A 17,784-nucleotide genomic window follows, 5' to 3' on the forward strand; every position below is an offset into this window, starting at 1 on the left:
CTTTACTAGCATGTGATATTTCCCTGGGGCCAATCTATTGTGGAGGCAAAGAAGATAATGATGACCTCCTTCAAAATGTCCTAGGCATGCACTGTTGCAGTCAGTGCCCCCAGCCCTGCAGCAGGCCCCTGCCGACCCACACCTCCACTGGAGACTCCTGGGCACTCACAGGCAGGTCTGGGTCAGTCTTGTGGGGTCACTGCTCCTTCCTCCTGGGTCCTGGTGTGCACAGAATTCTGTCTGTGCCCTCCAGGAGTCTATTTCCCAGTTCTGTCTAAGTTCTGGCGGCTCTATGGTGGGTTAATGGCGGCCTCCTCCAAGAAGGCTTATGCCACAACCAAGTCTGCTGCACCCAGAGCCCCTGCCCCTGTGGCAGGCCACTGCTGACCCGGGCCTCCACAGGAGACGCTCAGACACAGTTCTGGCTCCGTCTCTGTGGGTCTCTGGGTCCTGGTGCACACAAGGTTTGTTTGAGCCTTCTGAGTATCTCTGGCGGGTATGGGGTTTGACTGTAAGCGCAGTTTCGCCCCTCCTACCATTTTGCTGGGGCTTCTGTCCCTTGGACATGAGGTATCTCCTCACAGTCTCTCCAGCGCTGCGCAGGAATCATAGAGATAGGTTAACCTCAAATCAGATGAGCAAGGACTTTCTAGGAGATGAAATCTAAGCTGAGTCTGGAGAGTGAGCTGAGGGGGAGAGGAAGACAGGTAGGCAGAGGACAGAGCAAGACCATGAAGGCTTGTAAAATCCTGGAATACTAGAACATTAAGGTCAAATCCTGTATGGTTAGGGACATCCCTGGTGACCTAAGAATCTGCCTTCCGATGCAGGGGATGCGGGTCCAATCCCTGGTCAGGGAACTAAGATCCCACACGTGGCAGAACAGCCAAGTCCCTGTGCCGCGGCTACTGAGCCTCATGCTCTGGAGCCTGCACGCCACAATGAGAGGCCGCACATGCTGTGCCCAGCACTGCCAGATAAGCAAATAATAAATAGTGATTTTAAAAACTCTGTATGGTTCGCGTATAGGTTGTATGTGTGCATGTCTGGGTCTGGTCTGGGAGGGGACATGATAAAGCTGGGCACTCAGAAAGTGGTGAATGACGTTTAGCTAAATTTTGGTGGAAGGTCAGATAAGCAGATGGTCTGTGTGGAGGCGCAGAGTAAGAAAGCAAGCTTTCATATCGTAGTAAAAGTAGAGGCAGGAGTAATACAAATAAACACAACCGAAATGAACAACTGCTGGTACTCTGGAATCTTTAAGATGTGGTTAATGCATTTCATGTGCCATCTGACTGTACCCTCAGACTCTCTCTCTGAAGCAGCGGCATTGATTTTCTGCTTTTTATAGGTGGAAACGAAGCTCAGAGGGGCGGAGCGGCTTACCCAGATGGCGCGCTGCTAGGGAACAGAGCAGCAACTCCAGCGCTGCTCTGTGCTCCCAAAACAAATGCTTTTCACTCCCACCTCATGTAACTGTAAAATGCTTTTTAATGACGGGCAAAATGGGGTGGTGCAGAGATGGGGGTTCTATATTTTATATAAAGAGCGGAGCATTGGCCACCCCCAGAGTTCTGAGATGCTGGGCCCCATTAGGGCGCTTGAGAAGCTATGAAGATTACAAAATGGACCCCCAGGTGTCTGCACTTCCCTCCTTAATGCATTCTCCCAGAACTCTCCGTCATCTTTTCCAGGAGACAGATATTCACCCTGAAGTTGTAAAGAGCAATTTATAAAAAGTGCACCCAAAAAAGTAAAACCTAGGACTTGAAGTGGATGGTAGGGGGGCAGGGGACAGTCTATTATTTTTATCTAATTTTTGGGAAAAAAAAAAAAAGAGTGCATAGCTTTACCCTATTTATAATAGAAGTCATGATATAATAAAAGCATCACATCACATCAGCAGTCATTTCTACAAATAGAGCACTGACGCTTTAGATATTAACATGTGTTATAAATGTCATTGATATATTAAGACTTTTCAGACTGTCTATCTAAAAATAGAGGAAAAGCCAGAGAGAGGGAGGAGAAAGACACAGGACTAATTCAATCAGGAAAAGTGGGAACCTATTCTTGCACAATTAAGTCCTCTATTTGTGAGCAATGCAAGTAAACACCTGAATCTGATTTATGGTTTGTGTTCTATTCACTGGCAGAGGGTGACGCAGGGAAGGGGAGAAATGCGCAAAGAGGGGGAGGAGGGAAGAGCGAGTGAAATGAAAACACGTAGAATTAAGAAGACAGTATTAAAACAAGACTCAAGTTATCCTCTCCAATCAACTCACTTTGCATGTGGGGAAACTGAACCTTGGGGAGACCACACCATGGAATCTAGGTCAGTGTTGCTTGGCATTAGACAAAAGAAAGCTTTACAAATCTGAGCTCCAAATCAGATATTAAAGGAGAGGGCTGGTGTTTTTTCTTAAAGGAAAGTGGAAAGCTCTGTCAGTGAGGGAAACACAGCACTGGCAAAGCTGTGGGAATAAAAGAAAGAAACGGGAGAAAGGGAACGTCAAAAACATGTGGTACTTATCATTTGAAAGTAGCATTATACATATTATCCAATTTAATATTCATGACAGCCCTGGAAAGGAGGGCAATTAGACCCATTTTATTCATGAAAGCTCAGAGAAGTTAAGTCGTGTGCTGCTGGGAGGGTAACTAAACTGGCTTCACTGATCCATGTCACCCAAGGTGCTAGACCTGTCTCAGCAGCCAGGATAGAGTCCCACTCTACTCTTGAACTTAAGCCTTCCCTGGGGTCTCCCAGAGCTGTGGGGTTCTAGTGTAATCACCAGGTCAACCGACTTATGTACTAAAGGGCTGCTTTGAGGTCACAGGGACACTGGCTTCCCTTATCTCTGCCTGTGTTACACAGGAGGTTGCCTAATTCAGTTAAAAATAATAGAAACCAGTTATTGTATGATTGTCTTGTGTAGGAGAACTGCACAAATGAGTCTGCATAAAAAGGTCTAATTTATGCCTTGGTTTTAGCTTAGCATCACAGAACAGGCCACATACAGGAGCACGCCGTATAGGGTGGCAAATGGCACATGGGGAGAGGGAAGGAAGGAGCAGAGATTTGGTGGGGTTTAAAAATACATGCTATGAAAAAACTTCCCTGGAGCCCTATAGCCATGGAGAAGGTGAAGGTGTTCCATCTCCTCTTTCTCCTCCCACCTCCTCCTCCTGCCGCTTCTGTTTATTCTGGCACCATCTCCCCCTCCTCCTTCATCTTAGCCCTCCCCTTCTTTTTCTCCCTTATCTGGTCATTGATATTGTAAGTGTTTTCCTTTTTTTCACACTGCCTTAGCTTATCATGGCTTACAATAACCCCAAGGGTGTCTTGCTGGAGACGGCAATGGCAACCCACTCCAGTATTCTTGTCTGGATAATCCCATGGATGGAGAAGCCTGGCGAGCTACAGTCCATGGGGTCGCAAAGAGTCAGACACGACTGAGTGACTAACACACACACACACACAAGATGTTTTGAATCTGCTTTTTAATTTTTCAAAATTCAATTTTTTTTTTTTATGATGAAGACAATGCTTGCTAAAACTAAAGAAATGGAAGTCTACACAATGGAAAGTAAATCTCTTCAGTATCTCACCCCCAGGGAACCCCTGTTTCAGGTGTGGTTGGGACGTGGTATTTGACACTTAGCAGCTCTGCCCTGACTTCCTTCTGTTTGGGTTCATGTCCCAACTCTACCACTTCCAACCTGTGTGACTCTGAGCAAGTGACTCAGCTTCTCTGGGTCTTCATTTCTTCAAGTGAAGAACTGGGACTCAGTATAACTACTTGTCTCTCTGAATCACTTATAAGGATTAAGTGAGATGATATACATTAGCCCAATGCCCAACTCAAAAAGACAACCCCTCCATGTCCAGAAACACAAATGCATGTGAACAACTGGTTAATTCCATGTATTGTATATGCAGGATTCTTTATTCCCCTTAAAAGAGCATGTGGGACTCTACTGATATCTGCAGACATGAGCTCATATTTTCAACACAGTCCACTTAAATGGACAAAACCACTCAATTCTTCACTGATAGTGATTGAGAAGTTATTCTCTTATTGGTTTTCTTTTGCAAGCAATACTGCAGTAGATGTCAGAGCTTTGACATTTGAAAGACTCCTCAATTGTATCATGTAAGCTGTCCATTTATTACAAGAAGGCCTCCTAGGATGCACGGTGTTTGAAAAGATGAGGGGAAGGTTCCCACTCATTGCTTTGTTTGGACTTTCTTTCCATGATTAGGTCTTCCATGGAAGTTCGTTCAGGAAATGTTCATTGAGACCGCCTGTGTGCTTGAATATGAACCTAGCACAGTTCTGAGTGTGGAGACCTCAGGCTGTGATGGAGGAATGAGGTGTAGAATTAATGTAGAACTATGGAGGTATTGAGACACCAAACACAGCAGAAACAAACAAATTTGAAGTTGTCTCCCAATGTTTGAGGAAGCCATTGCAATTTACATTATTATTGCTCTCAGTTCAGTTCAGTCACTCAGTTGTGTCTGATTATTTGCAACCACATGGACTGCAGCACACCAGGACTCCCTGTCCATCACCAACTGCCAGGCATGACATCATGCCCATCGTGTCAGTGATGTCATCCAACCATCTCATCCTCTGTCGTCCCCTTCTCCTCCCACCTTTAATCTTCCCCAGCATCAGGGTCTTTTCAAATGAGTTAGTTCTTCGCATCAGGTGGCCAAAGTATTGGAGTTTCAGCTTCAGCATCAGTCCTTCCAATGAATATTCAGGACTGACTTCCTTTAGGATGAACTGGTTGGATCTCCTTACAATCCAAGGGACTCTCAAGAGTCTTCTCCAACACCACAGTTCAGAAGCATCAATTACTGGTGCTCAGCTCTCTTTATAGGCCAACTATCACATCCATAATGACTACTGAGAAAACCATAGCTTTGACTGGATGGAAATTTCTTGGCAAAGTAATGTCTCTGCTTTTTAATATGCTGTCTAGGTTGGTCATAGCTTTTCTTTCAAGGAGCAAGTGTCTTTTAATTTCATTGTTGCAGTCACCATCTGCAGTGATGGAGCCCCCCAAAATAAAGTCTCTCACTGTTTCCATTGTTTTCCCATCTATTTGCCATGAAGTCATGGGACCAGATGCCATGATCTTAGTTTTCTGAATGTTGAGCTTTAAGCCAACTTTTTCACTCTCCTCTTTCACTTTCATCAAGAGGCTCTTTAGTTCTTCTTCACTTCAGCAATCTTAATTCCAGCTTGTGTTTCCTCCAGCCCAGCATTTCTCATGATGTACTCTGCATATAAGTTAAATAAGCAGGGTGACAATATATAGCCTTGATGTACTCCTTTTCCTATTTGGAACCAGTCTGTTGTTCCATGTCCAGTTCTAACTGTTGCTTCCTGACCTGCAAACAGATTTCTCAGGAGGCAGGTCAAGTGGTCTGGTATTCCCTTATCTTTCAGAATTTTCCACAGTTTATTTTGATCCACACAGTCAAAGGCTTTGGCATAGCCAATAAAGCAGAAGTAGATGTTTTTCTGGAACTCTCTTGTTTTTTTGATGATCCAGCAGATGTTGGCAATTTGATCTCTGGTTCCTCTGCCTTTTCTAAATCCAGTGTGAACATCTGGAATTATTGCTCTATAAACAAATAAATGACACAGGTTTGATTCCTGGGTCAGGAAGATCCCCTGGAGTAGGAAATGGCAACCTGATCCAGTATTCTTGCCTGGAAAATTCCATAGACAGAGGAGCTTGGCAGGCCACAGTCCATGAGGTTGCAAAGAGTAGGTTGAAGTGGCTAAGCACATACATAAATGTCTTTGGGTTTTGGTTATTCTCGATATATTATTTCTTTTCTTTTTGGAAAAATTTATTTGGCCTCAGGATCCCCTGAAGCCTGAGGATGACTTGGGTCTACCTGGGTTTATCTATTTCTTATTCATACCCTGTCTCCCTAGCACCCCATTAACAACCACAAGAAAAGGGCGCTATTAGTGACTTCTGATTTTTTTTTTTTTTTTTTTTACTTTCAACCACTCAACTCCCAGGTGCACAGGGAAACATTTCCCTGCAACTTTTCTATTTCAAAATATCACAGGCCAGAACCACTGAGATTTGGGTCTGCAGCAGCAGCCAGGAGGAAAACCAGAGAAAACAATAAATGGAGAGAGGAAAGAAAGAGCTGACATTTCCTTCAGGACTGAATAATGTATTTGAAAGCTTCATTTTGCTGTAGATTGAAAGGGGCTTAAGGGAGAAAGAGGTGAGAAGGAGAAGGAATGAGAGAGATAGAGGGACATATAAGTCCCAAGAGGTGGGCACTGCAATCTAGGAAGTTACTCTCAACCGAGCTTGCTTCTAAAGTTCACCACTGAATTATGTGCTACATGTCTGGAGACTCTGGTGCTCTCATAACACCTGCAATAGAATGTGATGGCTACGAGATGATTCTTCCACTTGGGGACTTATTGCAACCTGTTTAATTTCCCTGTGTTTTCTTTCTTTTGTTATGCTTTTTTAAAACTTCTAATTTAATTCCCCATCTATTTTTTCTCATGTGTATTAGTTGTTCAGTTGTATTCAACTCTTTGCGACCCAGTGGACTGTAGCCTGCCAGGCTCCGCTGTCCATGGAATTCTCCAGGCAAGAGTCCTGGAGTGGATTGCTATTGCCATCTCCATCGGATCTTTCCAACCCAGGGATTGAACCCAGGTCTCCTGCATTGCAGGTAGATTCTTTACCGTCTGAGCCACCAGGGTTTAGAGGTTCAGTAAATGTTTGCTTACAACCATCTGAATATTTCTTTCCCCAAAGAGAAATTATATACAAAATAATGAGAGTATATCAAGTTGACACTAAAAATGCTTTGGCTACTATATGGGCTTTGTGAAACATACATGCTTTGCTTTATCCCAAATGATCATCTTGGAAAGTGTGTGAATAGAGTCTGCACATATCTAGACTGATAATCTTGCATGTTATAGAAATATATGTGACATAAACTGTGAACATGTTCTTTTAAATTTTTTAAAAAATTTTTAAATTGCATTCAGACTTCTGTAAACTTCTTAAATAGCTTAGAATATTTAAAGAAAAATATGAAGTCACCAATTAAATTTTAACGGCACTCAAAATAAGTTGCAAGATAGCAACGCAAAGTAGATGAAATTTTTTGTTAACATTTGGCACAATTGCTTAAAGACCTGCAAGGGGAAGATGCAATGGCAACAGAGGGGACAGAAAAAGGATAAAGACTCCTGATGAGCTTCTAGTAAAACTTGGCACATAAAAGATCTTCTAAATACCCGGGAAGGAGGGAGAGAAGAGAAAGAAAGAAGGCATGAAAGAGAGAGAGGCAGGGAGGTGGGGAAGAGCAAGAAAAACAAGAGCAGAACAAACAGATGAAGGCAAACAATTGCCATTTGTTTCCGATGTTACGTAGGATGAGAAAGCATTCCAAAGAGCATTCATTGAGTGTGGGTGTTAGGGGGAATCTCTGTGGGGACTCTGAAGAGAAGAATGTCTGAAAATGTGTAAGATTCTGGCCACATCAAGAACAAAAAAATAAACAGGAGTGTTTAAGTACCTGGTTTAATTAGCCAACTTCAGTACCAGCTTCAGTATTCCCAACTTCTCTGGTTACTAAATATATGAACTTGGACCAGTTATTTAACTTCCCCCTTCCTCAGTCCCCTCCTATATAAAAGGGGAATTACAATACCTAGAGCCCTAGAAAGAATGGAATGATGTAATACCTGCTGAGAGTTTAGCACAGTCTGTGCAGAGAAATGCTCCTTATTGCTGCTGTTATTATTATTATTACCACTATGATGATTACCCTTTTGGAAAACACTGACTCAATATGTAGATGGAAACCTAAATAAATATATTTATTCCCTTTGCCCCAGCAATCCCTCTTCTGGAAATGGATCTCAAGAAAATAAGTCAACCAAAGGATAAAGCTAAGTGCTCATCACCATAGCATTAGCCATAATTGCCCCAAAAAGGGAACAACTTAAATGTCCATCAATAGGGGAATCATTTATGGTGAATTATGATGTATCAACATAATAGGGTATTATGCAACCATTACAATGATAATTATGATAATGTAATATCACAAACAAATCCTTACAATTTACTGTTAAGTGAAATATACATAAATGATATATATAGTACAATTGCAGCTTTGTAAAAATATGCATGCATATTGGCAAGTCCTTGCATCTTATGTGCAAAAAAATAAGAATAATTATGTACGTGTGTTCATGTAAAGATTTTTTTTGCTTTTTATAAATTTTTTTTTAATATTGCTTTGGAACCCTCTATTTAATAATAAAAACATGCAGCAGGAGATGACTGAATAGAGAGGTATTACATGTTATAATTCATATTGGTGAATTAGTGGTGCAAAAGGCTTTGCTTATAGACACGCATACAAGGGCTTTGGGACATTTATGTGGGCAATAATTATAAATAATGAGCAAATAGGTAATGCTGATATAATTTTTACCATGTGCCAGATATTATAGTGCTTAATTCATTTTATATGTTGAATTTTCACAATAACACTTTTACAGATGAGAAAACTAGGGCACAGTGTGGTTAAGTAACTGGGCAGAAGTCACATAGCTGCCGAATGGTGGAATGGGATATGAATCTAGGCCGCTTCATCCCCAGGCCCGTGCTCTGAACTGCCACATGCAGTTATCAGCCGGGGCAGCCTTGCAGGCGTGTGACCGAGTGCAGTCACACCACACACAGGCCCCCGCTGGAGAGGGTCCCCTGTGTGGGTTAGGAGCTCTGGTGCTGCTGTCCCGAGACGCTCGTGTTTTATGTTGGAATCTGTGTTTTGTGAGATAAGTCAGATGGGATGCTGGAGCAGGCACCGAGGGCGTAGAGAGGCTGCTCACACGGGCTTCCACCTTCTCGAGATGTGTCCCCAGGCCCCACGCGCCAAGCCCGTGCCCTGAGCCCTGCTCACACTCTCCATCTCCACCCGCACCTCGTGGGCACTGCCACCCTCCCTCGAGGAGAGCGGGCAGCTCTCGGTGACAGAGCAAAGCCTGAACTGCCCCATCGCCCCTGCCCACAGCGGGGGCCAGTCTGCGGTCAGCAGGCAGAGCAGGGTGGGGGGCAGTGCCAGTGGCCTACTGGGGTGAGGCACGGCGCTGGGCGTCTTGCCTTGGCTTGCTATCACCGTTATGCATTCAGAGGGCAACTTGGCAGCAGCCGCTTGCCCACTTCTGATCCAGGCACTTAATGTGTTCCTGTTGTAATTAGATGTTGCAATCTCTTGAGGTGCTGCCCATGGGTTGGGTTAATGGACCTCTAGGAAGTAGAGATTGACTTTTCCACCCTGACCAAGGCCCAGCTATCTATTTTGCACAGGTTTCCACAGGTTATGTAGCTGACTTTCATTCTGCTATCATTGTATCAGAAACAAAAAGCAAACACAACACCCCAAAACATAAATGTAGTTAAAATGGAGCCTCCTAGCATTGGCCTTAAATCAGAGGGTACAAAACAGCAGAGAATCACGGAAATAGTGTTTCTGCCAGTGGCCTGAGATCATGCTCTGTGGAACTTTATTTGGCTGGTATGACTTCATTCACAGGCGGAAGTTATACGAGTTTAGCTCTCTCCAATACCAGCGCCCTTAAGCCAGGTTTTGGCAGACACTGTGTCATCAGGGACTGACGTTCCTCTCTGCTTCACACATGTGCATGTCACCATCTCCATCGGATTGAAACCCAGGCAGATGCGTTCACACACGTGCATGTCACCGTCTCTATGATTGAAACCCAGGCAGATGCGCCACAGGTGTGCCACCCGCAAGGCCCTTCACTAGTCGCTTTCCCAAAAAGGAAGGATAGTCATCTTTTCTCAGGTCCTCTAAGAAGTAAACCAGGTAGTTTCCATAAAGTAGCTATTACAGTGCCCGGCAGATAAGCACTCAGCAGATTTAACTTGTTATCCAGAGTTGAGGTCAACACAACATCCTAGACATTGAAGGGAGAATTTTGTGCTTCAGATACCAAATGGGAGAGGAGATGATGAAGCATGATATTCTGCAGAGAAAGTTTAAGAAGCAAACATTTTAATCTTCCCATGAGTTAAGCACATTATTTCTTTCCAAACGTTAAACTTTTTGTTTTGTATTGAGGTATAGCCAATTAACCTTATTTTTTTCCTTTAGATGTATGCTTTGAATGTGCTCATATACTACTTTACTACAGTGGAAGTGAGAAATAGATTTAAGGGACTAGACCTGATAGAGTGCCTGATGAACTATGGACAGAGGTTTGTGACATCATACAGGAGATCAAGAGCATCCCCAAGAAAAAGAAATGCAAAAGAGCAAAATGGCTGCCTAAGGAAGCCTTACAAATAGCTGTGAAAAGAAGAGAAGCAAAAAGCAAAGGAGAAAAGGAAAGAAATACCCATTTGAATGCAGAGTTCCAAAGAATAGCAAGGGGAGATAAGAAAGCCTTTCTCAGTGATAAGTGCAAAGAAATAGAGGAAAACAATAGAATAGGAAAGGCTAGAGATCTCTTCCAGAAAACTAGAGATACCAAGGGAACATTTAATGCAAAGATGGGCTCAGTAAAGGACAGAAATAGTATGGACCTAACAGAAGCAGAAGATATTAAGAAGAGGTGGCAAGAATACACAGAACTGTACAAAAAAAGATCTTCACAACCCAGATAATCATGATGGTGTGATCACTCACTTAGAGCCAGACATCCTGGAATGTGAAGTCAAGTGGGCCTTAGGAAGGATCATTATGAACAAAGTTAGTGGAGGTGATAAATTCCAGTTGAGCTATTTCAACTCCTAAAGGTGATGCTGTGAAAGTGGTGCACTCTACATGCAAGCAAATTTGGAAAACTCAGCAGTGGCCACAGGACTAGGAAAGGTCAGTTTTCATTCCAATCCCAAAGAAAGTCAATGCCAAAGAATGCTCAAACTACCACACAATTGCACTCATCTCAGATGCTAGTAAAGTAATGCTCAAAATTCTTCAAGCCAGGCTTCAGCGATATGTGAACCGTGAACTTCCAGATGTTCAGGCTGGATTTAGAAAAGGCAGAGGAACCAGAGATCTAATTGCCAACATCCGCTGGATCATCAAAAGAGCAAGAGAGTTCCTGAAAAACATCTACTTCTGCTTTATTGGCTATGCCAAAGCCTTTGACTGTATGGATCACAATAAACTGTGGAAGTTTCTGAAAGAGATGGGAATACCAGGTAACCTGACCTGCTTTTTGAGAAATCTGTATGCAGGTCAGGAAGCAACAGTTAGAATTGGACATGTAAAAATAGACTGGTTCCAAATAGGAAAAGGAGTACATCAAGGCTGTATATTGTCACCCTGCTTATTTAACTTATATGCAGAGTACGTCATGAGAAAGGCTGAGCTGGATGAAGCACAAGCTGGAATCAAGATTGCTGGGAGAAATATCAATAACCCCAGATATGCAGATGACACCACCCTTAAGGCAGAAAGTGAAGAAGAACTAAAGAGCCTCTCGATGAAAGTGAAAGAGGAGAGTGAAAAAGTTGGCTTAGAGGTCAACATTCAGAAAACTAAGATCATGGCATCCAGTCCCATGACTTCATGGCAAATAGATGGGAAAACAGTGGAAACAGTGGCAGACTTTATTTTTTGGTGCTCCAAAATCACTGCAGTTGGTGATTTCAGCAATGAAATTAAAAGACACTTACTCCTTGGCAGGGAAGTTATGACCAACCTAGATGGCATATTAAAAAGTAGAGACATTACTTTGTCAACAAAAGTCCATCTAGTCAAGGCTATGGTTTTTCCAGTAGTCATGTATGGATGTGAGCGTTGGACTATAAAGAAAGCTGAGCACTGAAGAATTGATGCTTTTGAAGTGTGGTGTTGGAGAAGACTCTTGAGAGTCCCTTGGACTGCAAGGAGATCCAACCAGTCCATCCTAAAGGAAATCAGTCCTGAATATTCATTGGAAGGACTGATGTTGAAGCTGAAACTCCAATACTTTGGCCACCTGATATGAAGAGTTGACTCATTTGAAAAGATCCTGGTGCTGGGAAAGATTGAAGGTGGAAGGAGAAGTGGACAATAGAGGATTTGATGGTTGGATGGCATCACCGACTCAATGGACATGAGTTTGAGTAAACTCTGGGAGTTGGTTTTGGATGAGGAAGCCTGGTGTGCTGCAGTCCGTGGTGTTGCAAAGAGTTGGACATGACTGAGTGACTGAACTGAACAGAAGTTAACCAGACTGTGAGGGAAGAAATTAATATTTTGGACAACTTTTAATTGATAAAATGTATATAAAATCTTTATTTACATGTATAAAACTGAGTTTACTGAGGCATCGTTTACAACAGTAAGACCAATATGCTCATTTTAAGTCTGCAAATTAATGAGTTTTAACTAATGAATAGAAACTTATGACTACTACCTCAATAAAATGATGAAACATTTCCATCAAGCCCAAAAGTTCCACTGTTACCTTTCCACCCCCTACTTCAGACAAGCACTATTTTGATTTCTCTTACAATAGGTTAATTTATCTATTCTCCTTTCAGGGAAGTGGAATCACACAGAATACACTCTTGTGTCTGGTTTCCTTTCCTCAGAGTTCATTAGAGAAAGAGAACCACTTCTGTGTATATGGAAAGAGACTTTTTGTAAGAGTTTGGCCCACACAGTCGTGGAGGGCTGACAAGTCCAATGATCTAGTGTGTGCAAGCTGGAGACCCAGGAGCACTGTTGAGGCGGTTCTGAGCCCACGCTACAGAGCTCAGTCTGCATTTGAAGGCCTGAGAATGAGGCGCCCTGAATAAGAGGAGACTGTTGTCCCAGCTCAAGTAGTTAGGTAGAGAGTGGATTCAACCACCTCCCACCTTTTTTGCTTTATTTAGGCCCTCCATGGATTGGGTGAGGCCCATCCACATTGCAGAAGGCAACCTGCTTCACTCAGTCCATCAGTCAAATGAATCTCGTTTGGAAACACCATCACAGACACACCCAAATATCATGTTTAACTGGGTATTTGGGTACTCCATGGCCCAATCGATTTGATCCATGAAGTTAACCATCTCACTGATGAGTTCCCTGTATTCACTGATAGTTTCTTGCATTGCTGATTATTATTATATACTATGAATTGACTATATTTGTTACCTGTTGTTGGATATTTTCCACTTGTTGCCTATTTTAAACAAAGCTGCATGAACATTCCTGTATGCCTTTTTTTGTGAACACACATTTTTGTTTGTTTAAAGAGAAGTTTCCATTTCTATTGGCGGAATTTGGGGTCTTGGTGTACATGTATATTTTTTATCATTATAAGATACTGCCCAAGTTTTTCAAACACTTGTGTCATTTTGTACCTCTACTACCAACGTTCAATAAATAATTACTAAATTAGTAAGTTATCTCTTTGTCAATAATGAAGAAAAGAATCAAGACTTCAAAATAATTCCACAACAAAGTTCTCTGTGAGAAATTATTGCTTTTTTAAAAAAATGGGCAATAAGAAGTGTCATTTTACATATCAAATTGATCACCAAACTCTTTAAAAAATATGAAGTCCTCAGATTTATGGCTACTGCAAAAATAAATTTCAGCACAATTCTATATATATAGAATTTAAAATATAAATTTGATGAACAAGATTCAAAGTAAGCAATATAAGTATTATGTTATTAAGCAAGAGAAGCTGCTCATATTCTAGCCACAAATAACAGATTTTGGACATCTGCTGCCTCCTCTTTCTGTAAAAATATGATAGTGGGCTCTCATCCTGTATTGTAGAAAAGCATACAGCTTTGCCATGCGGGCTGGCTGTATCACTGTCTTAGCCCATTTGGGCTGCTTTAACCAAATACCAGACTGGATAGCTTATAATCTCCAGAAACTGGGTGAAGGCCCTCATAGACTTCTTGCTCTGAGGCATCAACCCTCACATGGTGGAAGGGGCAAGGGTGCTCTGTGGGGTCTCTTTTATAAAAATACTAATCCCATTCATGAGTTAATCACATCTCTTTGCTGAGAAAGACCCCTATAGTCAAAGCCATAGTTTTTCCAGGAGTCACATACAGACATGAGAGTTGAACCATAAACAAGACAGAGTGCCAAAGAATTGATGCTTTTGAACTGTGGTGTTGGAGAAGACTCTTGAGAGTCCCTTGGACTGCAAGGAGATCAAACCAGTTCATCCTAAAGGAAATCAGCCCTGGACATTCATTGGAATGACTAATACTGAAGCTGAAGCGCCACTACTTTGGCCATCTGATGCGAAGAGCTAACTCATTAGAAAAGACCCTAATGCTGGGAAAGACTGAAGACAGGAGGAGAAGGGGATGACAGAAGATGAGATGGTTGGATGACATCACTGATTCAGTGGGTGTCAGTCTGAGCAAACTCTGGGAGATGGTGAAGGACAGGGAAGCCTGGTGTGTTGCAGTCCATGGGGTTACAGAGTTGAACACAGCTTCACAACTGAACAATAACAACAAATTACCTAATCACCTCCCAAAGTCTCCAGTTACTAATAAAAAATAGAGAATGATTACAGCATTGTAGCCAGTGCTGACTAAAATCCCATGATCTGTCTCCATAGTATCCTGGCATAGACACCATTAAGCAGACAATCCTCAGAAAATAATTGTCTTCATCTTTGTACTGTACATCTCCAAAAACAGTGCAGAGATTTCTAGGTGCTCAATAAGTGCATTGTAAACAGAGGTCTTCACAGGTGGCTCAGTGGTAAAGAATTTGCCTGACAATGCAAGAGACACAAGTTTGATTCCTGGGTCAGGAAGATCCCCAGGAGTAGGGAACGGCAACCCACTCCAGTAGTATTCTGGCCTGGAGAATCCCAAGGACAGAGGAGCACAGTGGGCTACAGGCCATCGGGTTGCACAGAGTCAGATGCGATTGGGCACACACACATACAAACAGAACAAAACTGATCTTTCTATCCTACAGGTCATCACGCGCTCAGAACACAGTGACTGCAAATATTAATACTTATATAACACTTCACAAGCCCCCAAACTCTTCATAATTTATAGCCTAACTTGATTGAACAACTTTTTTGTGAAGTCTGTAAAATAAGAACTCTCATTATCGCTCCTTCCAGATGAAGAATTAAGGCTCAGGGATTTAATCTGCTGGCCAAGGTCACACTGCTGACATCACGTCTGTGAACTCACATCAGTGGCAGGTTGATGATCTTGATCATCTATTCTTCAACTCCAATGCTCCATGAGGGACCATCACGCTACCTATGAGTTTTACATGCTCAACAATATTTCAATTTCTGCTCAATATAGGAGTTTTTCATGTTGTAAAAAACACAACACCCTTTTCACAGTATCATCCCTTTTCATCTCTTCTTTCTTTTGCCTTTGCAGAGGTAGCCTGAGGTCTGTGTGGAGGTGTGAATTGGACTTAAAACTCCTGATGACAAAATTCCCTGGGCAGTGCACGAGATTGTGTTTATACATAATCATCTCATCAGGGGGTTATGAGGCCTAATTAATTATTGTTTGAAAAGCAGCCTGAGATACGAAGATGAAAGTTTTCACCAGAGTGCACAGTCTCAGTGGCAGTATAAGCCTGGCATGCAGGGCACTAGCAAAAATGACATACAGCCAGCCAGGCAGAGAGTCGGTGGGAGGGCTTAATTAGTGCAGCACCTGAAAGACACCTGAGATCCCTGGGAACCACAGGTTCAAATCTCAGCACACAAACCTCAGCCTCTTTAGCCTCGAGTCGTAGTCAGATAAATGGACCACAACCATGATCTGCCTTAGGGGCAGCTAGGATTTGACCTTGGAGGCAGATTGCATGTGTCTTTCACTTTGAGGGACTGTGTTTATAGCAAAAAATCAATGGGCTGAGAGTTCCCTGGTCACCTTCACGTGTAAGACCATCCCTGGAGTGCTTTTCCATATTTTAAGAAGAATCTGCATTCCCCTGGAGAGAATATTTAAACTGTTACTTGGAATTTTTGTTGAGTCTACAAGCTTGAGGCCAGTTCTGGGTTCCAATTGCTAGGTGGATTTATTTTACCTTTTGAGCTCTCATCTGAAAAATGGTTTGATGCCAATGGAAGATTTAGAAGACAGCTTACTGGGTATCTGGCACATGGCACATTGGGGCCACTTCACCAAAGAGAGCTTTGATCATTCAGAACAGACCACAACTCCTTATGCCTTTATTTAGGGATGAGGAGCTCCAGAGGGGGAAACTTGTTTAATGGAAGTAGTGCACGCTTAGTCGCTTAGTCACGTTCAACTCTTTGCGACCAGACACGAGTCTAAAAATGAGATGAGCATAATTCCCAATCTGTGTTTTTTTTTCTTTTTTGGCTGCACCGCACAGAATGTGGGTTCTTAGATCCCCAACCAGGGGTCAAACCTGTGCCCCCTGTAGTGGAAGCATGGAGTCTTAACCACTGGACCAGTAGAAAGCCCCTCAATCTGCTTTCCTACCCACACTATGAAAGCAGCAGGGTGTCTTGAGAGGAAGAAACTCCCCCATCACTGTGAGATTTCATGAGTCTGAATTACTTTCTCTCTCTCTTTTATTTTTGAAAGGCCCATGGATTCAAATGTACCTGGATTTGGAACCAGACAGATAGACTGGGGTCCAAAGTTCACGCTACTCACCCACTGTGTGATCTTGGACTATGTTGGAGCCTTAGTTTCTGCCTCTGTAAGAACTGAAACATATTCTTATAGACTAAACGCATGTTTACCTACACCCAAATTCACATATTGTAGCCCTAGCTCTCAATGTGATGTCATTAGGAAGCAGTGTCTTTGGGGGGATCTTTGGGTGGGACCTTCATGATAGAACTTGTCTCCTTATAAGAAGAAAAAGAGACTACTGAGCCCCACAGAGGACAAGAGCAGCCGTCTGCACGCCACGAGGCGGGCTCTCACCAGAACCTGGCTGTCCTGGCACCCTATCTTGGATTTCCAGCCTCCAAAACTGTGCAAAATTAATTTCTGTTGTTTAAGCCAACTAGCACATGGTATTTTTGTTAATGCAGTCTGAGCTAAGAAGTTATCTATATTTACATGTCTCTGTATCTGTATCTACATTTAGATACTCAATAATATCATTTTGAAGCTCCAGTAGGGCTACAAACCTAATCCTGTGCTGACCTGAAGGAGATATTCAATAAAAACTCATCTTCCTCTCCTCTTTTGTTTTATTACAAGTCAGTAATTTAGTTTCAGTTCTTTATTGGCTGAATGACATGCCTGGTTCTTGAAAAACAGGTCTGGATGCTTGATGATCATTCCAGAAGCTAAGGTGCTTTGGGACAAGGAGGAAAACCTACAGATGAAAAATATGCTTGTACATACAATTTCATTATTACTATTGCTATTAATGTTATTTCCCTACACTCAGAGGTATTGCTGGGAAGACAAAAGCCCCAGCAGGTTAACCGGGGTGTGATTTCTCAGTATTTTCCCTCCAGCAGGAGCTGGAGTACCTTCTCATTTGCCAAACATTGCCTTTATTCCTTGCAACAAAATTGCAAGAGACTGTAGCTTCCTCTGTTAGGCAAGCTGAAACAGCAGGAGGGCTTAGTGTACTTCACAATGCGTTCTGACTTACAAAATACACTTAGCAACTTATGAATATGGATATGATTTCTGCAAACAAAAGGTCATACGGTTCCCAATTGGAGGAGACAATATTTAAGAATGCAACACCATGGCAGGGCCTAAAGTGAGGAAAGAGGTTCAAGGGTGAGGCAC

The sequence above is a fragment of the Odocoileus virginianus genome, chromosome 31, assembly GCF_023699985.2.
Source record: "Odocoileus virginianus isolate 20LAN1187 ecotype Illinois chromosome 31, Ovbor_1.2, whole genome shotgun sequence".
NCBI lineage: Eukaryota > Metazoa > Chordata > Mammalia > Artiodactyla > Cervidae > Odocoileus > Odocoileus virginianus.